At 45.8% G+C, this 27,230-nt stretch overlaps 1 protein-coding gene across 1 annotated transcript in view; it reads right to left on the reverse strand.

Annotated features, from left to right (window-relative positions):
- Positions 1-27,230, reverse strand: part of LOC139233090 (hemicentin-1-like) — a 530,358-nt gene that overhangs the window by 10,967 nt on the left and 492,161 nt on the right. The window lies entirely within an intron of this gene.

Below are 27,230 nucleotides of genomic sequence, written 5' to 3' on the forward strand. Positions count from 1 at the left end.
GATGCCGTGAACTTCGAAAGGTTTGTCTCAACCTGTTCATCTTGTATCATCATCAGTGAAAGTTATAACAAGCAATATGAACAGTTTATCAGATACAGAAATTTTGGAGCACAGTCGGATGGAATCGTTGATTTTGTTATCGGTCGTGTAATGTATGCACCTGTGACTATATTCACAGGTGTGTACCTGTTGAGCCAATGGAGTCCTCCCTCTATTTATTGGGGACTTGGCCTGGAGGGTGTTGCACAGAGCAGTCCCGTGCAATCATTTTTTAAGTCCCAGGCCACCTGCAATTTCTGAGGTCTGGAGGAGTCCGTGTTCCACATTTATGTTCAATGTGTGAGGTTGCAGCCCCTCTTCCATTATTTGAAGGGGCTGCTCCTCAAGATCTGGTTGCCCATCAGTCCCACTCTCCTGATCTTTGGGCAATCTGTGCGGAGGGGAGCGGGCAGGTCAGAAGGCCTCCTCATAGGACTGCTCCTGGGCCTGGCCAAGGGGGCCAGTAACCGGTCCAGGCAGCGGGCGGTCAAGAGGGTCATTCAGCACGACTGCCTGCCTCTCTTCTGCGGCTGCATTCACACCAGGGTGTCCCTAGAGATGGAGCACGCGATGTCCACGGGTACGCTCGCGGCCTTCTGCAAGAGGTGGGCGCCGGAGGGACTGGAGTGCATCATCACCCCTGGGAACAGAATTTTAATTTGATTTAAATTTCCTTTAAAGTTTTATTTGAAAATGTGTGGGTTCTAGTGCCCTTACCAAAAGGGGGCATTCGATTTCAAGTTACGCTCAAAATAGTTGTAGAGCTGTGAGTTGTGAGTGGCTTAGCCAGTCACGTGATGTTCACAGGACTCATAGAAACATAGAAACATAGAAAATAGGTGCAGGAGTAGGCCATTCGGCCCTTCTAGCCTGCACCGCCATTCAATGAGTTCATGGCTGAACATTCAACTTCAGTACCCCATTCCTGCTTTCTCGCCATACCCTTTGATCCCCCTAGTAGTAAGGACCTCATCTAACTCCTTTTTGAATATATTTAGTGAATTGGCCTCAACAACTTTCTGTGGTAGAGAATTCCACAGGTTCACCACTCTCTGGGTGAAGAAGTTCCTCCGCATCTCGGTCCTAAATGGCTTACCCCTTATCCTTAGACTGTGACCTCTGGTTCTGGACTTCCCCAACATTGGGAACATTCTTCCTGCATCTAACCTGTCTAACCCCGTCAGAATTTTAAATGTTTCTATGAGGTCCCCTCTCATTCTTCTGAACTCCAGTGAATACAAGCCCAGTTGATCCAGTCTTTCTTGATAGGTCAGTCCCGCCATCCCGGGAATCAGTCTGGTGAACCTTCGCTGCACTCCCTCAATAGCAAGAATGTCCTTCCTCAGGTTAGGAGACCAAAAATGTACACAATACTCCAGGTGTGGCCTCACCAATGCCCTGTACAACTATAGCAACACCTCCCTGCCCCTGTACTCAAATCCCCTCGCTATGAAGGCCAACATGCCATTTGCTTTCTTAATCGCCTGCTGCACCTGCATGCCAACCTTCAATGACTGATGTACCATGACACCCAGGTCTCTTTGCACCTCCCCTTTTCCTAATCTGTCACCATTCAGATAATAGTTTGTCTCTCTGTTTTTACCACCAAAGTGGATAACCTCACATTTATCCACATTATACTTCATCTGCCATGCATTTGCCCACTCACCTAACCTATCCAAGTCGCTCTGCAGCCTCACAGCATCCTCCTTGCAGCTCACACTGCCACCCAACTTAGTGTCATCCGCAAATTTGGAGATACTACATTTAATCCCCTCATCTAAATCATTAATGTACAGTGTAAACAGCTGGGGCCCCAGCACAGAACCTTGCGGTACCCCACTAGTCACTGCCTGCCATTCTGAAAAGTACCCATTTACTCCTACTCTTTGCTTCCTGTCTGACAACCAGTTCTCAATCCATGTCAGTACACTACCCCCAATCCCATGTGCTCTAACTTTGCACATCAATCTCTTGTGTGGGACCTTGTCGAACGCCTTCTGAAAGTCCAAATATATCACATCAACTGGTTCTCCCTTATCCACTCTACTGGAAACATCCTCAAAAAATTCCAGAAGATTTGTCAAGCATGATTTCCCTTTCACAAATCCATGCTGACTTGGACCTATCATGTCACCTCTTTCCAAATGCACTGCTATGACATCCTTAATAATTGATTCCATCATTTTACCCACTACCGATGTCAGGCTGACCGGTCTATAATTCCCTGTTTTCTCTCTCCCTCCTTTTTTAAAAAGTGGGGTTACATTGGCTACCCTCCACTCCATAGGAACTGATCCAGAGTCAATGGAATGTTGGAAAATGACTGTCAACGCATCCACTATTTCCAAGGCCACCTCCTTAAGTACTCTGGGATGCAGTCCATCAGGCCCTGGGGATTTATCGGCCTTCAATCCCATCAATTTCCCCAACACAATTTCCCAGCTAATAAGGATTTCCCTCAGTTCCTCCTCCTTACTAGACCCCCCGACCCCTCAATAAAACCCCAGCCAGTTGGGTTCAGGGGATCCACGATGAGGCAGGTGATTGTGAGCTTGGTGGATGAACCGATAATGTGCAGTGTGATTGTTAAACCTTTGTTAATAAACCAACTAGTTCTTAATAGCAATGTGTTGCTGTGAATGTTTAAGCAAAGAACCCATGAAGCTTATACATTACAGGTAGATCTTCCATGGCATTGCTCATAGTTAGTCTGGGGCTGGAGCCTGGTTACCGATGGTTACTGAGTCACGCTCTCAGCTCCTCACTGACCGGCTCCTCCCAGTCCTTGTGTTTGGTGCTCATTCCTTCCTCTGTAAACGTAGACAACTACTTATCATAAGTAAATCTCCCATAGCTTTGTTCAGGATAGTGGAGGGTGAGCAGTAATTTATACAATGTTTTCTGGGCACCACTCTGAAATCCAAGACAAATATTTACTGATAATCAGCTGCCCAAAGTGTTCCCCAGTGTGGACCGAGCTTGGTACCTGCCCACAGCTCGACACTGGCCCAGGTGAGGTGTGTTCACTCTTTAAAGTGGAATTGGATAAATATGTTTACAGGTTATATGCTTTACTATACGTGAGGAGCTATATTTTGGATATTCAGGGAATTAAGGGATATGGGGAGAGTGCAGTAAAGTGGAGTTGAGATGGAAGATCAGCCACAATCTCATTGAATGGCGGAGCAGGTTCGAGGGGCCGAATGGCCTACTCCTGCTCCTAATTCTTATGCTCTTATAAACTGCCTGTAGTTGTTCTTGTTGCATTCCAATGATTTTGGTGTAATTTTTTTCTTCTGCCACAGGTACACGGTTGGTATCAGGACAAGTGAGAGGAAATTAGCGTTTTTAATCACACTCCCCACAAACTAAAGTTGTAACAAAACCACAAAGACAAGTGGGTCACACACACACACACAACTGGGAGCACATCCTGACCGAAATCAGCGCCACTGAAATTCTCCTCACATTCCCTCTGTGTCCCACCCACAGTGCTAACTCTGCATCTTTTAATTTGTTCTTTATTTGACAGCCATTAACAGATCCTTCTAGATGTGCAGCCAATGTCTGGAGATGGTGTTAAACCAACGCTCTCCCTTCTGGTGCATTGCTTTCCCATCCCACCAGGTCTGTCGTCTCTACCAGATCTGCTGAGCCTTATTCGGACATCTATTTGGAGTTCATTTTTAAATTTCCCATGCTCTTCTCTCTCCTCCCTTGTTCTCCCCCTGGGCTGGACCTTCACATCCAGCCCTCATGTCCCCGCATCAGCATCAAAGCCCAACCCTGCTCCAACTCCAGGCTCAGTTCGGCACTGCTCGGGGTTAACTGTACTGCCACTGGATAGGGCCCAGTCCTGCAAACATCTCCGACCGATGTCAGCTAGAGTCCGCCTCAAGGCGGGATGCTCCGGTTGTTGCCTCGATGGTGTAGAGTGGGACAGTCTGGTTAAGGTCACTCGCCAACCAGTTCATATTGCTCGTTATAACTTTTAATAATGACGCAAGTTCACAACCTTCTGTCTAATCTGCTGGTTCATGATATTTCATTGTTTGTGTTCTCTTCAGAAAGCAAAGCTGTTCAGATCTTGAAACCGATCACATTCACTCCGGGACAGATCCGCCAGTTAGTTCCAGGTCAGTACAGTTCTCCCTTTCCTTCACTTGAATTGGTTTTGCAGCCCCTGCCTCAAATTGATCCAGTTTACTTAAAAAAGGAGGTAGACAAAAAGTGGAAAACTATAGACCAGTTAGCCTAACATCTGTGGTTGGGAAAATGTTGGAGTTCATTATTAATGAAGCAGTAGCAGGCCATTTGGAAAAGCAAAATTCGGTCAGGCAGAGTCAGCATGGATTTATGAAGGGAAAGTCATGTTTGACAAATTTGCTGGAGTTCTTTGAGGATGTAACGAACAAGGTGGATAAAGGGGAACCAGTGGATGTGGTGTATTTGGACTTCCAGAAGGCATTTGACAAGGTGCCACATAAAAGGTGACTGCACAAGATAAAAGTTCACGGGGTTGGGGGTAATATATTAGCATGGATAGAGGATTGGCTAACTAACAGAAAACAGAGAGTCGGATTAAATGGTTCATTCTCTGGTTGGCAACCAGTAACTAGTGGGGTGCTGCAGGGATCAGTGCTGGGACCCCAACTATTTACAATCTATATTAACGACTTGGAAGAAGGGACTGAGTGCAATGCTGCCAAGTTTGCTGACGATACAAAGATGGTAGGAAAAGCAGTGTGTGAGGAGAACACAAAAAATCTGCAAAAGAACATAGACAGGATAAGTGAGTGGGTACAGCGGGACCCAGGGGTCCTGGTGCATGTAACACAAAAGGATAGTATGCAGGTACAGCAAGTGATCAGGAAGGCCAATGGTATCTTGGCCTTTATTGCAAAGGGGATGGAGTATAAAAGCAGGGAAGTCTTGCTACAACTATACAAGATATTGGTGAGGCCACACCTGAAATATTGCATGCAGTTTTGGTTTCCATATTTACGAAAGGATATACTTGCTTGGGAGGCAGTTCAGAGAAGGTTCACTAGGTTGATTGTGGAGATGAGGAGATTGACTTATGAGGAAAGGTTGAGTAGGTTGGGCCTCTACTCATTGGAATTCAGAAGAATGAGAGGTGATATTAACAAAACGTGTAAGATTATGTGGGGGCTTGACAAGGTGGATGTTTCCACTGATGGGGGAGACTAGAACTAGGGGGCATAATCTTAGGATAAGGGGCCGCCGATTTAAAACAGCTGAGGAGGAATTTCTTCTCTCAGACGGTTATAAATCTATGGAATTTGCTGCCTTGGAGAGCTGTGGAAGCTGGGACATTGAATAAATATAAGACAGAAATAGACAGTTTCTTGAGCGATAAGGGGATAAGGGGTTATGGGGAGCGGGCAGGGAAGTGGAGCTGAATCCATGATCAGATCAGCCATGATCTTATTGAATGGCGGAGCGCCTCGAGGGGCCGTATGGGCTACTCCTGCTCCTATTTCTTATGTTCTTATAGACCCATCGTGCTGTCTGATCTCATTGTGATGCACAAAGTGAAGCTCAGGCTTGCCCCGTGATGTCACACTTATAGCTGTCCAGTTAAAGAAAAAAAAATCACAAAAACATTCCCAAAACATTGCCCGGGCCACCACAACACAAATCGCAAAAAAAAATTAAAAGACAAAACAACCGCACTTACCTTAGGAGTCCATTACTCACCTCAGGAGACCATTACTCACCTCAGGAGACCATTACTCACCTCAGGAGACCATTACTCACCTCTTCGGTGACAGGATGGTCGGACCATCCTGATTTCCCAGGCGGTCACTGCAAGGCATGCTTAGAAACATAGAAAATAGGTGCAGGAGTAGGTCATTCGGCCCTTCGAGCCTGCACCACCATTCAACAAGATGATGGCTGATCATTCCCTCAGTACCCCTTTCCCGCTTTCTCTCCATACCCCTTGATCCCCTTAGCCTTAAGGGCCCATCTAACTCCCTCTTGAATATATCCAATGAACTGGCATCAACAACTCTCTGCAGTAGGGAATTCCACAGGTTAACAACTCTGAGTGAAGAAGTTTCTCCTCATCTTAGTCTTAAATGGCCTACCCCTTATCCTAAGCCTGTGTCCCCTGATTCTGGACTTCCCCAACATCGGGAACAGTCTACCCGCATCTATCCTGTCCCGTCCCGTCAGAATCTTATAAGTTTCTATGAGATCCCCTCTCATCCTTCTAAACTCCAGAGTATAAAGGCCCAGTTGATCCAGTCTCTCCTCATAAGTCAGTCCTGCCATCCCGGAATCAGTCTGGTGAACCTTCGCTGCACTCCCTCAATAGCAAGAATGTTCTTCCTCAGATTAGGAGACCAAAACTGAACACAATATTCCAGGTGAGACCTCACCAAGACCCTGTACAACTGCAGTAAGACCTCCTTTGCTCCTATACTCAAATCCCCTAGCTATGAAGGCCAACATACCATTTGCCTTCTTCACTGCCTGCTGTACCTGTATGCCAACTTTCAATGACTTGATGAACCATGACACCCAGGTCTCGTTGCACCTTCCCTTTTCCTAATCTGCCGCCATTCAGATAATATTCTGTCTTCGTGTTTTTGCCCCCAAAGTGGATAACCTCACATTTATCCACATTATACTGCATCTGCCTTGCATTTCCCCACTCACCTAACCTGTCCAAGTCATCCTGCAGTCTCCTAGTGTCCCCCTCACAGCTCACACCACCCAGTTTAGTGTCATCTGCAAACTTGGAGATATTACAATCAATTACAATCAATTCCTTCATCTAAATCATTGATATATATTGTAAAGAGCTGGGGTCCCAGCACTGAGCCCTGCGGCACTCCACTAGTCACTGCCTGCCATTTTGAAAAGGACCCGTTTATCCCGACTCTCTGCTTCCTGTCTGCCAACCAGTTCTCTATCCACGTCAGTATATTACCCCAATACCATGTGCTTTAATTTTGCACATTAATCTCTTGTGAGGGACCTTGTCAAAAGCCTTTTGAAAGTCCAAGTACACCACATCCACTGGTTCTCCCTTGTCCACTCTGCTAGTTACATCCTCAAAAAATTCAAGAAGATTTGTCAAGCATGATTTCCCCTTCATAAATCCATGCTGACTTGGATCGATCCTGTCACTGTTTTCCAAATGCGCTGCTATTTCATCCTTCATAATTGATTCCAACATTTTCCCCACTACTGATGTCAGGCTAACCAGTCTATAATAACCCGCTTTCTCTCTCCCTCCCTTTTTAAAAAGTGGTATTACATTAGCTACCCTCGCTTCTGGGCGGACGGGTCGGGCAGGAGCTCAAACGCGCACCAGTGTCACAACCAGGGGCGTTGCACACCGGACGCAGCTCTTCCTGGCGGTGCTGCTCACCGCTGCCACTAAACCGGGCCCGAGGATCGCTGCGAGGTGTTGGAGGCTGACCTCACCGCCGCCATTGCCGCCAATTATTGTGCATTTGATGCTATTGTGGATTGCTAGTATTTATTCTGATTATACTAATAATAGATTGAACCGTTGGAATGGGGTAACGTCCAATTGGAACAGTTGATAATTAAGAGATTATTGTGCATTTGATGCTATTGTGTATTGCTTGTATTTCTTTGATTTGGGGATTGAAGAGACATCCTGCGTCTGCATTGTTTTGTCTCAAGTTCGAACTCTGAAAGTGTCGAGATAAACTTTGACTCCGTTGATAATTAAGACAAGTTTTACATTGGTCAAGTCGTAGATATGTCTTGATCCTGAATGACATATATTTTGGTCAAGTCGACCTTCAATGATCTTTTAACTAAGTCAAGTCGTAAATAATTCTTGATGTGTCTTAATTAAGGAGTGAAAGTCTTACATTTAATTGGCGCCCGAGTAAGGGCTTGTGAAAGACCAGCAATATGGACAATGGATGAGTCAGTTGCAGAGTACGTGACTGAAATGTTGCCCATCGGAGAGAGATAGGTGCGGGTCATCGTGGACAGCGAAAACCGGGGTCAGAAACAGATTTATTGATGAAGCGGTCGATGTGTCGGCCTGGTTAGAAGAAAGCCGTTTGGTTGTCAGTTAACACCAAGTGTTAAGTTACAGACAGAAATGAATGAAAAAGAAGCGGTAGTAAACCGACTCCTTAAGGAGCTGGAAGTGGACAGGGAACGGGCTAAAAAAAACTCAAGGTCAGGTTGGAAAAGTTTGAGAAGGAGAAGGAGAGTCTGGAGTGGAAATTTGAAAAGGAATTGGAGGATAAACAGTCAGAGATTAAAGCAGTAGAGGAAGCTTGCTCAGAAACACAACATTTCTGAAGAAGTGGACAGTCTAGGAACCAATGAAGATCTGGAAGCTGTGTTTAGGGTCGCTCAGAAAGAGATTTTAGAGCAGCGAGAGATTAAAAAGGATGACAGAGAGTGTAAAGGCAAGATTAAGGAATTGGAAGTTAAGTTACGGGTTCAGAGAGGCATGACCTCCTAGTCCTGGAGAGAAAGGCAGGCTAGAATCAAGCTGCTGAGACATTTGTTCAAGAGACAAGAAAAAGAGGCAGCTGAGAGTGTGGAACCTGAGAGTTTGGTAAGTGGGACAGTTTGGTGAAGTGGGGGTGGGAGGTGTTGCTTTGTCCTGCCTTGTTTTTCCTAACTTTTTCCGCAGAACGGCGGCGTAACTGAGCGGGAGCAGACCGAGGCCCGAGAGTGAGGATAAAAGCCGCAGCAGACCACAGCATACGGCCAGTGTGATCTCCTGGACTAGTTTTCATCGCCTGGTTGGGTCGGAGAGGAATTTTCCCAGATTTTTTCCCCAATTGGCCTGGGTTTTTCTCAGTTTTTTTGCCTCTTCCAGAAGATCGCACGGCTCGGGGTGAGGAGAACTCTGCTGTGTGACATCACAGGTAAGGCAGGTAAATGATTGGTAGTGACTGTGGGCTAAATTTTTCTTTAAATTAACATACAGCATATAACTAAATTCTAAAAACTAACCTTTATTTGTTTAACTAATTTAGTAAACTATATAAGGTAAATACTTTGATTAACACAAAACTAATTATTTAAAGTAAATAATGGGAAAACAGGAGATGTGTTGCTGCTGCAATATGTGGGAGCTTCTGGACGTTTTGGTCCAGGGTGACTACATCTGCGGTAAGTGTCTGCAGCTCGACAAACTTCAGCTCCCAGTTGAGGAGCTGGAGTCCGAGCTGCAGACATTGCGAGACATCAGGGAGGGAGAAAGTTACCTGGACCTTTTGCTTCAGGAGGCAGCCACACCCTCTAGATTAAATACTTTAGAATTGACACGTGGTCAGGGACCGGAGGGTGTGACTGCGAGTGAGGCAGGTACGGGGATCCAGGCGGTATTATTGCAGGAGCCTCAGTCCCTGCACTTGTCCAATAGATTTGTGGTTCTCGCAACCCTTGTGGACAAGTGTGCAGACTGCGGGGTAGACGAGCAGACTGACCAAGGTACCATGGTGCAGAAAGCCATTCAAGTTGGGGGAGTAAAGAGGAAGGTGGTTGTAGTAGAGGACAGTATAGGTAGGGGGTAGATAGGGTTCTCTGCAGCCAAGAGTTTGCATCCCGAAGGCTGTGTTGCCTACCTGGTGCCAGGGTAAAGGACATCTCCTCCGGGCTGGAGAAGAACTTGGAGTGAGAGGGGAGGATCCAGTTGTCGTGGTACACATAGGTACCAATGACATAGGTAGGACTAAGAAAGAGGTTCTACTGAGTTTGAGCAGCTAGGGACTAAATTGAAAAGCAGAACCACAAAGGTAATAATCTCTGCATTATTACCTGAACCACGAGTAAATTGGCATAGGGTTAATAGAATCAGGGAGATGAATGCATGGCTCAGAGCTTGGTGTGGGAGAAGTGGGTTTCAATTTGTGGGGCACTGGCACCAATACTCGGGAAAGAGAGCTGTTCAATGGGGACGGACTACACCTGAACTATGCTTGGACCAGAGTTCTAGCGAATCAAATAACTCGGGAGGTCGACAGGGCTTTAAACTAAATAAGGGGTGGGGGGGTGGGGGAGGGTCCCAGTGGAGAGAAATCTAGAATGCTAAAGAGAAAAGAAAAGCAAGCAATGCAGGAAAGTGATTGCGGTGAGGATAACCAGATTATGTCAGGAAGGGACAAAGCATACAAATAAAAGAGTGCACTAACAAATAGGGTCCAGGTAAGAAAAAAATAGCGATAAAACAAATAGGGCTATAGTACAAAATAATGTTAAGATGTCCAATAATGTTAAAAAGACAAATCTAAAAGCACTGTATCTGAATGCACGAAGCATTCATAATAGATGTAAACGGATATGATATAGTTGCAATTACGGAAACATGGTTGCAGGGTGACCAGGGTTGGGAACTGAATATCCAAGGATATTCGATACTTAGGAAGGACAGGCAAAAAGGAAAAGGGGGTGGTGTGGCGTTGTTAGTAAAGGATGAAATCAGAGCAATAGTGAGAAAGGATATTGGCTCAGAAAATCAAGATGTAGAATCAGTCTGGGTGGAGCTGAGGAGCACCAAGGGGTAGAAAACATTGGTGGAAGTTGTCTATAGGCCTCCAAACAGTAGTGGTAATGTAGGGGACGGCATCAAACAGGAAATTAGAGATGCATGTAACAAGGGTACTACAGTAATTGTAGGTGACGTTAATCTATATATAGGCTGGCCAAACCAAATTAGTAATAATACTGTGGAAGATGAATTCCTGGAGTGTGTACGAGATGTTTTTTTAGGCCAATATGTTGAAGAGCCTACTAGGGAACAGGCTATCCTAGATTGGGTATTGTGCAATGAGAAGGGGTTAATTAACAGTCTTGTTGTGCGGGGTCCTTTAGGGAAGAGTGACCATAACCTGATTGAATTCTTTAAGATTGAAAATGAAGTAGTCCAATCCGAAACTAGGGTCCTAAATCTAAACAAAGGAAACTACGAAGGTATGAGGAATTAATTGGCTATGATAGACTGGGAAGATTTATTAAAAGGCATGATGGTGGATAGACAATGGCTAACATTTAAGGAACGAATGCATGAATTGCAACAGTTATAATTCCTTTCTGGCGCAAAAACACAAAAGGAAAAGTGGCCCAATCATGGTTAACAAAATAAATTGTGGATCGTATCAGATCCAAAGGGTCATACAAAGTTGCCTGAAAAAGTAGCAAGCCTGAGGATTGGGAGCAGTTTGGAATTCAGCAAAAAAGGATCAAGAGATTGATTGAGGGAAATATGAAAGTAAACTTGCAAGGAACATAAAAGCCAACTGCAAACGTTTCTACAAGTACGTAAAAAGAAAAAGATTAGTGAAGACAAATTTAGGTCCTTTGCAGACAGAAACAGGAGAATTTATAATGGGGAACAAATAAATGGCAGAACAATTAAATAAATACTTAGGTTCAATCTTCATGGAAGAGGACACAAATAACGTCACAGAAATGCTGGGGAACCAAGGGTCTAGTGAGCAAGAGGAATTAAAGGAAATGATTATTAGTAAGAAAATAGTGCTGGAAAAACTAATGGGACTGAAGGCCGATAAATCCCCAGGGCCTGATAATCTGCATCCCAGAGTACTAAAAGAGACAGCCGTGGAAATAGTGGATGTATTGGTTGTCATCTTCCAAAATTCTATAGATTTTGGAACAGTTCCTCCAGATTGGAGGGTAGCAAATGTAACGCCACTATTTAAAAAGGAGGAAGAGAGAAAATGGGGAATTACAGACCGGTTAGCCTAACATCAGTAGTAGGGAAAATGCTAGAGTCTATTATAAAGGATGTGATAATGGCACACTTAGATAATATCAAAGGGATTAGACAAAGTCAACATGGATTTATGAAAGGAAAATCGTGTTTGACAAACCTACTGGAGATTTTTGAGGATGTAACCGATAGAATAGATAAGGGAGAACCAGTGGATGTAGTGTATTTGGATTTTCAGAAGGCCTTTGATAAAGTCCTACATAAGAGGTTAGTGTACAAAATTAAAGCACATAGGTTTGGGGGTAATATACTGGCCATGGATTGAAAATTGGTTAACTGACAGGAAACAGAGAGTAGAAATAAACGGGTCTTTTTTGGGATGGCGGGCAGTGGCTAGTGGGGTATCACAGGGATCAGTGCTCAGCTGTTCACAATATATATATATATAAATGATTTGGATGAGGGAACCAAATGTAATATTACCAATTTGCTGAAGACACAAAACTAGGTGGGATTGTGAGTTGTGAGAAGGATGCAAAGACGCTACAAGGTGATTTAGATAGGTTGAATGAGTGGGCAAACACATGGCAGATGCAGTATAACATGGATAAATGTGAAGTTATCCACTTTGATAGGATAAACATAAAGACAAAGTATTATTTCAATTGTGATAGCTTGGGACATGTCGATGTACAAAGGGACCTGGGTGTCCTTGTACACATTGAAATCAAACATAAGAACATATGAAATAGGAGCAGGATAGGCCATACAGCCCCTCAAACCTGCTCTGTCATTCAATAAGATCATAGCTGATTTGATCATGGGCTTAGGTCCACTTCCCTGCCTGCTCCCCATAACCCCTTATCGGTTAAGAAACTGTCAATCTCTGTCTTAAATATATTCAATGACCCAGCTTCCACAGCTCTCTGAGGCAGCGAATTCCACAGATTTACAACCTTCAGAGAAGAAATTCCTCCTCATCTCAGTTTTGAATGGGTGGCCCCTTATTCTAAGATTGGGCCCTCTAGTTCTAGTCTCCCCTATCAGTGGAAACATCCTCTCTACATCCACCTGGTCAAGCCCCCTCATAATCTTATACATTTCGATAAGATCACCTCTCATTCTTCTGAACTCCAATGTCAACCCCCTCATCTCCGGAATCAACCTAGTGAATCATCTCCAAAGCAAGTATATCCTTTCTTAAATATAGAAACCAAAACTGTACACAGTATTACTGTAGCAAGACTTCACTGCTTTTATACTCCATCCCCTTTGCAATAAAGGCCAAGCTTCTATTGGCCTTCCTGATCACTTGCTGTACCTGCATACTATCCTTTTGTGTTTCATGCATCAGGACCCCCAGGTCCCGTTGTACTACAGCACTTTGCAATTTTTCTCCATTTAAATAATAACTTGCTCTTCGATTTTTTTTCTGCCATCGTGCATAACCTCACACTTTCCAACATTATACTCCATCTGCAAAATTTTTGCCCACTCATCTAGCCTGCCTATGGCCTTTTGCAGATTTTTTGTGTCCTCCTCACACATTGCTTTTCCTCCCATCTTTGTATCGTCAGCAAATTTGGCTACATTACACTCGGTCCCTTCATCCAAGTTGTTAATATAGATTGTAAATAGTTGGGGTCCCAGCACTGATCCCTGCGGCACCCCACTAGTTAGTGATTGCCAACCCAAGAATGAACCATTTATCCCGACTCTGTTTTCTGTTGTTTAGCCAATCCTCTATCCATGCTAATTTATTACCCCCAACCCCGTGAACTTCTATCTTGTGCAGTAACCTTTTATATGGCACCTTGTCAAATAAGAACATAAGAATTAGGAACAGGAGTAGGCCATCTAGCCCCTCGAGCCTGCTCCGCCATTCAATAAGATCATGGCTGATCTGATAAGATCATGCCTTCTGGAAGTCCAAATACACCACATCCATTGATTCCCCTTTATCCATCCTGTTCGTTACATCCTCAAAGAATTCCACCAATTTGTCAAACATGACTTCCCCTTCATAAATCCATGCTGACTCTGCCTGACTGAATTATGCTTTTCCAAATGTCCAGCTACTGTTTCTTTAATAATGGACTCCAACATTTTCCTAACGACAGATGCTAGGCTAACTGGTCGATAGTTTCCTGCTTTTTGTCTGCCTCCTTTTTTAAATATGGGCGTTACATTTGCAGTTTTCCAATCTGCTGGGACTTCCGCAGAATTTTGGTAAACTATAACCAATGCATCCACTATCCCTGCCGCTACTTCTCTTAAGACCCTAGGATGCAAGCCATCAGGTCCAGGGGATTTATCTGCCTTTAGTCCCATTATCTTACTGAGTACCACCTCCTTAGTGATTGTGATTGTGTTAAGTTCCTCATCCCTATAGCCCCTTGACTATCAACTGTTGGGATATTATTAGTGTCCTCTACCGTAAAGACTGATACAAAATATTTGTTCAGAGTTTCTGCCATCTCCATGCTCCCCATTACTAATTCCCTGGTCTCGTCTTCCAAGGGACCAACATTTACTATAGCCACTCTTTTCCTTTTTATATACTTATAGAAATTCTTGCTATCTGTTTTTAGATTTTGTGCTAGTTTACTTTCATAGTCTATCTTCCCTTTCTTAATCATTTTTTTAGTCATTCTTTGCTGGCTTTTAAAAGTTTCCCAATCTTCTGTCCTCCCACTAGTTTTGGCCACTTTGTATGCCCTTGTTTTTAATTGGATAGCATCCTTTATTTCTTTAGTCAGCCACGGATGGCTATCTTTTATTTTACACCCTTTCCTCCTCAGTGGAATATATTTTTCTTGAGAGTTATGAACTAGCTCCTTAAATGTACACCACTGTTCATCAACCGTCCTACCCTTTAATCTATTTTCCCAGTTCACTTTAGCCAACTCTGCCCTCATACCTTCATAGTCTCCTTTATTTAAGCTTAGTACGCTGGTTTGAGATCCAACTTTCTCGCCCTCCATCTGAATTTGAAATTCAACCATGTTATGGTCACTCATTCCGAGGGGATCCTTTACTAGGAGATTGTTTATTAATCCTGTCCAAACATGCAGGTGCAGCAAGCAGTTAGGAAGGCAAATGGATATACACTTTGGCCTTCATTCCAAGAGAATTTGAGTACAAGAGCAAGGATATCTTACTACAGTTATACAGGGCCTTGGTGAGACCATACCTGGAGTATTGTGTGCAGTTTTGGTCTCCTTTCCCAAGAAAGGATATACTTGCCATAGAGGGAGTGCAGCAAAGGTTCACCGGACTGATCCCTGAGATGGCAGGACTGTCGTATGAGGAGAGATTGGGTCGACTAGACCTGTATTCACTAGAGTTTAGAAGAATGAGAGGGGATCTCATTGAAATGTATACAATTCTGACGGGGTTGGACATACTGGATGCGGGGAGGATGTTTCCCCTGGCTAGGAAGTCTAGAATAAAGGGTCACAGTCTCAGGATATGGGATAGGAAATTTAGGACTGAGATGAGGAGAAATTTCTTCACTCAGTGGGTGGTGAACCTGTGGAATTCTCTACCACAGAAGGCTGTGGAGGCCAAGACACTGAATATATTTAAGGAGGTAGATAGATTTCTAGACACAAAAGATATCAAGAGGTATGGGGAGAAAGCAGGAATATGGTGTTGAGATACAGGATCAGCCATGATCATATTGAATGACGGTGCAGGCGCGAAGGGCTGAATGGCCTCCTACTGCTCCTATTTTCTGTTTCTATGGGCTCAATTTTCCCCAGTATTTGCGCCATTTTTTTGGGAGCAGGCTGCTTTTTCTAGCCTAATGTAAAAATCACTAGTTTCCCCAATCAATTTGCACTAGCGTAACTCAGTTAGTGATGAATTTTTTAAGTCCGTTTTTTTTTCAGCCAAAGGGGGCGTAACTAGCCACCTGCGCCACTTCTGGCCATTTAGGGAAGTTTGGCCAGGTGTGTGTGTGTGTGTGTGAGAGAGAGTGAGAGTGAGAGTGAGAGTGAGAGTGAGAGAGTGTGAGAGAGAGAGAGTGTGAGAGAGAGAGAGTGTGAGAGAGAGAGAGTGTGAGAGAGAGAGAGTGTGAGAGAGAGAGAGTGTGAGAGAGAGAGAGTGTGAGAGAGAGAGAGTGTGAGAGAGAGGACGAGAGAGGACGAGAGAGGACGAGAGAGAGTGAGAGAGTGAGAGAGAGTGTGAGAGAGAGTGTGAGAGAGGACGAGAGAGAGTGAGAGAGCGTGAGAGAGACCTGGTTACCATGGCAGCCCGATCTTTTTGCTCCACCCATCTCGGGTTAGGCCATGCCATAATGAAGAGATCCAACGGGGAAACCTACAATACTTTTTTTTGGATGTACTTGAGCCCCCCAAAAATCGTCCGTAACTCTTCCAAGTATGCCAAAAAAATGCTTTGGGGAAAATTGAGCCCTTTGTTTCTAAAGGTAAAACCATTGAAGCTGACAGCTTTTGTGCAGAGTTAAAAAAAAGACATAAAATCTAATGAGTTAAAGGATGTTGGAAAAGTTTTCAGTTTGTATGGAAGTCTGTGCATCTATAAGAAATTTACCTTGAATGCAAGAGTGTATGTATGCTTGTCTTAGCTCTGCCCACCTTTTCAATGAAGAGCTGTAACTCTTTGTAATTTTTGTCATTGATGTTAGAAAAAGTGCTTCTGCTATTAAGTTGGTTAATTGATTCATGTATGTATACATATGTATTATTTAAGAGGTACATGAGCCATGTTTTTGGTTTGAACTGATTTGGCGTCTCGAGTTCATTATCCATTACAGCGGTTAGTATTTTCTAAGCTGTGTGAATGCGATTGTTTCAGAACTCTTCTGCCTTCCACCCTATCACAGACCTTCCCTTTTGTTCTTTCCTCCCCTCCCCCTTTCACTGCCCTTCCTTAAAAATCTGTCACATCTTGAACTTTTCCAGTTCTGCCGAAGGGTCACAGACCCGAAACATTAACTCTGTTTCTCTCCACAGATGCTGCAGGTAGTTTGCTTGGATCCAGGAACCATCTACTCGTGGGCATACTGGCAGGTGACATCATGGTTTACCATCTACACTGAGAGCCAGTGATAGTAATCCAGAAGGCGCAACTGTTGGGCATATTTCTCACAGGTCTCCTTTGTCGCAGCATCTGAACTCGAGCTGGTGGATCTGGGAGCACCGTGTTCTCCAGGCATTGGTGCCACAGCCATCAGTCTCTTCACGTAATGCTTCAGCACATGGGTGGGAGCAGGCTCGGGGTGTGAGCAGTACAATCGGACTTTTCCTGCTCTCAGACTCGGTGCGGGGTAAGTCAATAGGGCCGAAATTGCCCCCCTCCTTAAGGTCCACTACTGCCTCTAAGATGCAGTAATGGGACGGTAAGGCCCTTCCACCCGGGGGCAGGCGGATGGGTTTCCACCCCGCCCCACCCCGCCTGTGTTCCCTCCCCGTCGGGCGTGCACCGACCCCTTACCGCCCCGCGAGGGGAATTGCCCCATGGGATGTGGGCGTCGCTGGCAGGGCCAGCAGTTATTGCCCATCCCTAATTGCCCTTTGAGAAGGTGGTGGTGAGCTGCCTTCTTGAACCGCTGCAGTCCGTGCGGTGAAGGTGCTCCCACAGTGCTGTTAGGGAGGGAGTTCCAGGATTTTGACGCAGCGATGATGAAGGAACGGCAATACACTTCCAAGTCTGGATAGTGTGTGACCTGGAGGGGAACTTGGAGGTGGTGGTGTTCCCATGCGCCTGCTGCCCTTGTCCTTCTAGGTGGTAGAGGTCGCGGGTTTGGGATGCGCTGCCGAAGAAGCCTTGGCGAGTTGCTGCGGTGCATTTTGTAGATGGTACACACTGCAGCCAGGGGGCGCCGGTGGTGGAGGGAGTGAATGTTTAAGAGTGGAAGTAGAAAAACAGTTGTCTTAGAATGCATGGACTTATCATTGGTCTGAATGATCTCCTGGACGAGTTTCGATCGCCTAAGGCGGTCGGAGAGGAATTTCCCAGATTTATTTTTCCCAAATTGGACTAGGTTCTTATGTCTGTTTTTTCGCCTCTCCCAGGAGATCATGTCTTGGGTTGTGGGTTGGAGTGTCTATATAGTTATGAAATGTAACATCAAGAAATAAAGGTGGAATCAAAATAAACAAATGTACTGTGTGTTTCTTGATTTGTGCGCGGATCAAAGCAAGGAACAGAAAGGGGAAGAGGTGATTTCGCCGATGTTGAGATTGGAGACTTGTAAGATAAAATTTACCTGCATGTTGTGATTGTGTTTTAATTATGCTTTTGTTTAACGATTATATGCTAAAATGTGTGTAAGCTTAGCTAGCCATGGTAAAAGCTGTGAAGCAAAGCATGATGGTAAATTGAGCCAATATTATGTTAACCTTTATAACGGCTGAAGTAGCTTTGCTATGTTAGAGCCCAGGTTGGTCAAGGGCAGGACATCAATTAGCCACAAAATAAAACAAAGGTCGACAATGCATTTCATATCGCTAAAGCTACAGACAAAACAATTGTTTATATAGAAGTTCTGCAAAATACCAGATCAGGTGGTGAAGGTCGAAAGCTAGAAATTAATAACATGCGTTGAAACCCAGGCAGCTGCAAGTGTGTGACTGTGTGACTGTGTGTGTGTGTGTGTGTGTGCGCGCGCGTGTGTGTGTGTGTGTGGGGGGGGGGGGTGTGACTGTGTGTGTGTGTGTGTGTGTGTGTGTGTGTGTGTGTGTGTGTGTGTGTGTGTGTGTGTGAGTGTGAGGTGTGTGAGTGTGTGGGGTATGTGTGTGAGTGTGTGGGGTATGTGTGTGGGTGTGTGTGTGGTGTGGGGTGTGTGTGTGTGTGTGTGTGTGTGTGTGTGTGTGTGTGTGTGTGTGTGTGTGTGTGTGGGGGGGGTGTGGTGTGTGTGTGGGGGGGGTGTGGTGTGTGTGTGGTGTGGGGGGGGTGTGTGTGGGTGTGTGTGAGTGTGTGTGGTGTGTGTGTGGTGTGTGTGTGGTGTGTGTGTGGTGTGTGTGTGGTGTGTGTGTGGTGTGTGTGGTGTGTGTGGTGTGTGTGGGTGTGGGGTGTGTGTGGGGTGTGTGTGGGGTGTGTGTGGGGTGTGTGTGGGGTGTGTGTGGGGTGTGTGTGGGGTGTGTGTGGGGTGTGTGTGGGGTGTGTGTGGGGTGTGTGTGGGGTGTGTGTGTGGGGTGTGTGTGTGGGGTGTGTGTGGGGTGTGTGTGGGGTGTGTGTGGGGTGTGTGTGTGGGGGGGGTGTGGGGGGTGTGTGTGGGGGGGGTGTGTGTGGGGTGTGGGGTGTGTGTGTGTGGGGTGTGGGTGTGTGTGTGTGTGTGGGGTGTGTGGGGTGTGTGTGTGTGTGTGTGTGTGTGTGTGTGTGTGTGGGGGGTATGTGTGTGTGGGGGGGGTATGTGTGTGTGGGGGGGGGGGGTGGGGGGGGTGTGTGGGGTGTGTGTGTGTGTGGGGGGGGGGGGTGGTGTAATAAGAGAAGCAGTTAATGAACCCTGAAGGCAGCGCAAGCACAGAGGAAGACTGGAAGAGAACTACAGTCAACAGAACGCAGCAGTCACTCAGTGGGCTACTGCTGAGGTTTCAAGGAACAGACTGTCGACTATCACCTTGTTAAGTATTATTTCTTTGTACTGGATGTAAACTATTTAATAAAATCTGTTTGCTTGTAAACAATTAACTGTACCCAGCGTGGTTTGTTGTGGTCACGAACAAGTCTCATGTCAAATCTTACAGACTGGGGATTGCCTCTGGGCTCAGCTACTGACTGGGTGAACTCTATGAGACACACACCAAGCAGGACCCAGAGTCAATGCCCAGTCTGCACAATCAGTAGACAAGAACTATCAGGCTACTAACTCCCTTTCACTGGCAATATCCTCTCAGGAACTTGTCAAGTTCCCCTTTAATGAACTGGAGTGACCCCACCCTCACCACACGTTTGTTCATACAGCACAGAAGGAGGCCATTCTGCCCATCGTGTCTGTGCCAACTCTTTGAATGAGCTATCCAATTAGTCAGTCAGTCCCACTCTCCTGCTCTTTCCCCATAGCCCGACAAATTTTTCCTTTAAGTATTTACCCAATTCCCTTCTGGAAGTTACAATGGATGGAATTATAAGTAAATGGAACGTGATCCCCAAAGTTCCTGTAACTAAGTCCTCAAATCTCCTGTCAGCAAAAACTGGATTTGACTTGTTCAGTCATGAAAGCACCACTGGTACTTCCAATGTCCCAGGCCACGTCACGGAATCCCTCCGATGTCCGATTGAACAACAAGGTTGTGAATTGGTACAAAAAAATACTAGTGGGGACGAGGGTGAAGAATTGAGTGGGGGAAATAAGACATGACAAGACTGACATCTTTACCCAACCATGTACTGAGAGGCAGAGTTGTGTGTGGGGTTTCCAACTCTCCAGGATGTCCTGGTGTCTCCAGGAATTTAATCCCCTGGCTGCCGCTGTGAGTAAATGCTGGAGAAAAAGCCACAAGGAATCAAAGAAAATGGTGTTTTTTCCATTTTCTTTAAACACTTTCGATTATGTCTAAAATCGGCAAAGCAATGTGGTCGGCAGCAGCTCGGGCTCCTCACGGTACAGGCCCCACTTCCGGTTTCGGGTTGGAGGAGTCTGTGCATGCGCGGGACAGAGGGGGCGGAGTCCAGGGCGGTCGTTCACAGAAGGACACACAAAAAACTGTTGCAAATATTCACTCTGCACCTTTAACATGGTCTTCATGTTACTTAGTCATTAATTAGTCAAACACGGTACAATGTTGTTAAAGAAAGACTTGGATTTATATAGCGCCTTTCACGAGCACCAAACGTCTCAAAGCACTTTACAGCCAATGAAGTACTTTTGGAGTACAATCATTGCTGTAATGTGGGTAACACAGCAGCCAACTTACGCACAGCAAGCTCCCACAAACAGCAATGTGATAATGACCCGATAATCGGTTTTTGTTATGTTGATTGAGGGATAAATATTGGGCACGACAGCTGCCAATATAGAGATCAGTGAGACACGGTTGTCTCCTGTCCCCATTGTTGTACACATTGGTACTTAATGGCAAACAAGCCAATGGTGAGCAGAGGAAACATTACAAGGACACCTTCAAAGCCTCCCTGATAAAGTGCAACATCCCCACCGATACCTGGGAGTCCCTGGCCAAAGACCGCCCTAAGTGGAGGAAGTGCATCCGGGAGGGCGCTGAGCACCTCGAGTCTCATCGCCGAGAGTGTGCAGAAATCAAGCGCAGGCAGCAGAAAGAGCGTGCGGCAAACCAGTCCCACCCTCCCTTACCCTCAATGACTATCTGTCCCAACTGTGACAGGGATTGTGGCTATCGGATTGGACAGTTCAGCCACTTAAGGACTCATTTTAAGAGTGGAAGCACGTCTTCCTCGATTCCGAGGGACTGCCTATGATGATGACACATTGGTAGCAGAACCATTAGGGTCCATGATGCGAAAGGAACACAGCGTAGTCGGGATTGCGGTTCCCAGTTCCGGGCAGGTGTCGGTGATACACCAATATGCAGATGACACGACATTAACGTTGAGAGGTGGGGAGTCAGTGAGGAAAGCTATGGGAGTAGTGGAGGAGTATTGTAGAGCTTCAGGAGCCAGATTAAATTACAGTAAGTCCCAATGCCTGAGTGTGGGAAGGAGTAGCGGGGAGTGGTTTGAGGAAAGCCCTTTTAAGGTGGTGGAGGTTTTAGAAGTTCTGAGGATGCACATTTTTAGAATAGCCCTTATTTTTGAACATGCGGATCAACATTGAAGGAGAGATATTATTTAATCGAGCTTGTATAAAAGCTGGTGTTATATATGTGAAAGATGTATTATGAGGTAATTCCAGTTTGGTTGCCAGAAGTGGTAGTGAGGGACATGGTTTGGGAGGAGGATAAAGAGGTAGAGGAAAAAGCAAATAAGATCATGTATGAGAAGATTGTGAGGGCAATGCTACAGGATTGGATGGAAGAAATACATATGCAAATCTCCAAAGGAGGTATAATGCATCGCGCTTTTCCAAGCTTTCTGCTGGAGAGAGGGGAGAAGTTGGTCCAAGATGACAACTGTAATACTCGAGATTTCGATGGGGTATTTAGAGAATGGAGATTTAAGACACCTGCTGGTCAGGAGTTTTGGCAGAATATATCCCCACAACTGGACTTCCACAGGAGGAATTTTAAATGTCCAGAGTGGATTTCAAATCGCCTCATAACTGGATTTTTACCATGATAGTCTTATGTAAGATTGAGTGAGTAGAGGTGGCAACTTGCCCAGTGTGTGGGATGCAGGATGAGACTCTGTCCCATTTGCTGGCGTTATGTCTGCAGTTAAAGGATTTTAAGTACTATGTTCGACAGTTGTGTGAGGTTTTCGTGCTGGGTGAGGACTGAAGAGCAAGAATGGGAATCCCGCGAGACTCAATTTTGAGATGGGAATTGCAAGAGAGTCTGCCCAAGTCTAGCGGAGTGGCGATTAATTTAATGTTCAGTTTGGCTAGATTTGTGATTGTGCAAAGAAGGAATGCTCTGTTTTTTAAGGGGAGGAGAATAAACCTAAGAATATTTTACGTTTAAATTAAAATATAATTATATGGCTCTGTGGATGTTTTATTCAGAAAATAATTTAAAGATAGTATTTTATAATCAATTTGTAAAGTACAATAGACTATTATATGTTACAGGAGACAAATTATACTTCGGGGTTTGATGTTAATATGTGTTGGAGGAATGGCTGTGCAGAGGGACGGAATGGATTTGTATGATACAATGGAATGATCACATAGAAACATAAAAAATAGGTGCAGGAGTAGGTCATTCGGCCCTTCAAGCCTGCACCACCATTCAATAAGATCATGGCTGATCACTCCCTCAGTACCCCTTTCCTGCTTTCTCTCCATACCCCTTGATCCCCTTAGCCGTAAGAGCCATATCTAACTACCTCTTGAATATATCCAATGAACTGGCATCAACAACTCTCTACAGCAGGGAATTCCACAGGTTAACAACTCTCTGAGTGAAGAAGTTTCTCCTCATCTCAGTCCTAAATGGCTTACCCCTTATTCTAGGACTGTGTCCCCTGTGTAGTCTGTGGCGTGCTTTTTCGAACAATTGGGGTTGTGACAGTGATCTAGTCATCAGTTTTAGTTTAACAAAAGCAAAGCAAAAATGCTAAACATACATATATCCTTGGTCAGGCCACGTTTGGAATATGGTGCCCAGATTTAGGGGGCCCTGCTTCAGGAAGGATGTCCAGGCCATGGAGGGAGTGCAGAAGAGGTTTATTAAGATGATACCAGGAACGAGAGGCTTTACTTGTGAGGACAGATGAGAGAAACTGGGGCTTTACCGCAATTGAGAACTTTTATTCCTGGTCCACCTTTGTCCTTTTCCATAACTACCCCAAATCTTACTGAATTATGATCACTGGCACCAAAATGTTCTCTCTCTGATACCCCTTCCACCTGCCCCTCTTCACTCCCCAAAACCAAGTCCAGAACCGCCCCCTCCCTTGTTGGACTTGTTACTACTGGCTAAAGAAGTTCTCCTGAATGCATGTTAGGAATTCCGCACCCTCTGTACCATTCACACCACCTTTTTCCCAGTAAATGGGCTCAATTTCCCCCAGTATTTGCTCCGTTTTTTTTTTGGAGTAGGCTGCTTTTTCTGGCCTAACTTAAAAATCCCCAGTTTCCCCAATCAATTTGCACCAGCGTAACTGACTTAGTTACGTTTTTGTTAGGCAAGTTTTTTTTTCTCAAAAGGGGGCGTTACCAGCCACCTACGCCAGTTCTGGCCATTTAGACAACTTTGGCCAGCTAATAGTTACTCCATTTCTACTTATGCCAGCGTATGTGGTCTCTCGAGAAAACCGTTGCGGAGAATTAAAGAAATCGGCGCAGGTAAGTATATCGGAGGCCATTCGGCCTGGGATAGGGGCGGGAAGCGGAGGGGACCTGGACCTGAACCAACCAAGCCTTAACAATGTTAAATAAATCAATGTAGAGTGCATTTGCAAACAAAAACTACTAACGAGACATTGAAAAATAAAATCCATTCAATAGAAACACTTCTCAGAGGGAACAGACTTGCAAAACCATCCTTCACACAATTAAAATAATCAAGAAATAATCATTACCGCAATTCTATAAGAAATAAAAAATTGAAGTCGTACCTTCAGCATCAAACTCCAATTCACCTTTCTGCACTCGGCCTGGGCTAGGGGCGGGAGAATGCACCGGGAGGCCACTCGGCCTGGGGTGGGGCGGGAGGGAGCAAACTGGCCGGCATTGGGGCCACAGAGCAGCTGCAATTCAACGTAGAGGCTGGGGGTGGGGGGAGGAAGGGAGCATACAGACCCTCCAACAACCCGGTAAACAATAGCACGCCATACATCCCCTTTAACAACAATGAGGCCATTTTCAACGCAGTCCCTCAACTATTCCCTCAGCCGTGGTATTTTGAACAAACAGCTTTCAGTCACTTACCAATATGGTGATTGCAGCGATTCGCTGTACTGGTGACATTACCTGTTGCAGCGCAGTTTGTAGGCTGGGAGCTCGACACTGTAGTGAATGCACCGCTGTGGCAGATTCACCACTTCAAAGGCAGTTTGAACACAGCTTTTCACTCGAGGGTCGTGCTGAACTGCCACCGCGCAGACGTTCCGGCGCAGACCGCAGGCTCCACCCCCGAGGCAACTGGCCACGCTGCGTGGGTCCAGAGTAGAGGCCAAACATCGGCGAAAGTCTGAAGATTTTTTTCTGGAGCATCTACTGGCCTAATGAAGCGGCGCAACTCAGGCAAGTACACTAAAAAATGGGTTCGGGGAAAATTGAGCCCAATATTAGGGTAGTTGAAATCCACCACTATTACAGCTCCATAGTTTTTGCACTTTGCAGCAATTTGCCCACATATTTGTTCTTCTATCTCCCTCTGACTGCTTGGGGGTCTATAGTACACTCCCAGTAGTGTGATCGCCCCTGTTTTGTTGTGTAATTCAACCCATATGGCCTCATTTGATGACCCCTCTAACATAACATCCCTTCTCACAGCTGTACTTGTTTCTTTAATCAATACTGCAACGCCTCCTCCTTTTTTACCCCTCTCTCTATCCCGTCTGAAAACCCTGTAACCAGGAATGTTGAGCTGCCATACCTGCCCTTCTTTCAGCCATGTCTCAGTGATTGCTATAATATCGTACTCCCAAGTGTCAATCTGTGCTCTCAGCTCATCTGCCTTATTCCCTGTACTCCTTGCATTGAAGTATATTGCATTTAGTATTGCCAAACTCCCCTGTTGTCTATTTTCCAGCCCTTGTTTCCTCTGTCTTCCAAATTCACTTTCTACTTCTCTGCTGCCCAATACCAGCTTTGCTTATCTCCCCACTGAATCTATTCTCCGGTTCCCATCCCCCTGCCAAGCTAGTTTGTGTAATCTCTCTCCTTAATTTAACCCTTGAAGTCTGGATATCATTCTGGTAAACCTACGCTGAACTCCCTCCAAGGCCAATATATCCTTCCTAAGGCGTGGTGCCTAGAACTGCTCACAGTACTCCAGGTGTGGTCTAACCAGGGCTTTGTACAGCTGCAGCATAACTTCTACCCCCTTGTATGCTAGTCCTCTAGATATAAAGGCCAGCATTCCATCAGCCTTTTTGATTATTTTCTGTAACTCTCCATAACATTTTAATGATCAATGTACCTTGGGCCCCAAGTCTCTCTGGATTGTCGCTGTTTCTAGTTATTCATCATTTAGAAAGTACTCTGATCTGTCATTGAAATCCATTTGCCACAGTTTTGCCCATTCGCTTAATCTATTAATATCTCTTTGCAATTTTATGCTTCCATCTACACTGCTTACAATGCCGCCTACCTCTGTGTCATTGGCAAACCTGGATATGCGGCTCACTATCCCATCATCTGAGTCGTTAATAAATACGGTGAATCGTTGAGACCAACGTTCCCTCTAATCTGTGCAGCTGGTCCTGGCTTTTCCAATTTTAAATTACTCGCTCGTGCGAAACTGTGAATGGGCCGAGCTTGCAGCCCCTTAAAGCATCCGCGCACCCAAAACAAAAAATTGGGGGAACACTGGTTGAGGCCCCAGCACGCGCCTCCCCTCTCCTCCTGCATCGACCCATTTGCTTTCATTTTCTTGCTGTTCTTCTTTTCTGTCTCTGGATTCTGATGGCTCGGCTCTCCCCGAAATGCTACCGGGCTTAACACTTTCTGCTGCCAGTGGACTTTTTGTACATTATATTTTACATTTTTCATTTTTATTTAGTTTGCTGCTTTGTTTACTTTAATTTATTTTTTTTCTTCTCGGTTTTTATTCCTCTTCTTCTCTTCAATTCTCTCACTCCCCCTTCCATTCTTTATATACCTTTATTTTCTTGCCCTCAAGTGCCCATAATCCCAAACCAAAAGTTAAGCACAACTCAGACATTCAACAAGGCAATCCTGGGAATCCCAGTTTTTAGTTTCAATAGATATGTTTTTCAAAAATGTATTCATTCACAGATGTGGGCATCACTGGCAAGGCCAGCATTTATTGCCCATCCCTAATTGCCCTCGAGTAGGTGGTGGTGAGCTGCCTTCTTGAACCACTGCAGTCATAGAAACATAGAAAATAGGTGCAGGAGTAGGCCATTTGGCCCTTCGAGCCTGCACTGCCATTCAACAAAATCATGGCTGATCACCCACCCCAGCACCTTCCCCCCCACCCCCCCATGCCTCCTCCACACCCTCCGACCCCCCCCCCCCCCCCCCCAGCCGCAAGGACCACATCCAACTCCCTCCCGAACACATCCAATGAACTGGCATCAACAACTCTCCGTGGCAGGGAACCCCACAGGCCAACAACTCCCCGAGTGAAGAAGTCTCTCCCAATCCCAGCCCCAAACAGCCCACCCCCCCATCCCAAGAGCGTGCCCCCGCCCCCCGGCTCCGGACCCACCCAACACCGGGAACACTTCCCCCGCACCCAACCCGCCCCATCCCATCAGAATCCTTCCCAAATGCCGAACACCCCCGGATGTCGAGCCCCCAGCCCCGGCCACCCCGGAGCCACGCCCCCGCGATGCCAACCACACCACATCCACCAATCGCCATCTGCGCAGTCAACCCGTCCACCCCACTCTGAACACTCCCCGCACCGGGGCACAGAGCCCCCAGGCCCGCCCCTTCAACACAATTCGCCCGCCCCAGACCTCAGTTTGAACTGGTGCTCTCCACTCTCTCTCCTGTGACAGTTTGAACTGGTGCTCTCCACTCTCCCGTCCTGTGACAGTCCGTGTGGTGAAGGTACTCCCACAGCGCTGTTAGGGAGGGAGCTCCAGGATTTTGACGCAGTGACGATGAAGGAACGACGATATACGTCCAAGTCAGGAATGTGTGCGACTTGGAGGGGAATGTGGAGGAGGTGGTGTTCCCAATCACCTGCTGCCCTTGTCCTTCTAGGTGGTAGAAGTCACGGGTTTGGGAGGTGTT

This window comes from Pristiophorus japonicus, chromosome 20 (genome assembly GCF_044704955.1).
Source record: "Pristiophorus japonicus isolate sPriJap1 chromosome 20, sPriJap1.hap1, whole genome shotgun sequence".
NCBI classification, from domain to species: Eukaryota; Metazoa; Chordata; class Chondrichthyes; family Pristiophoridae; genus Pristiophorus; species Pristiophorus japonicus.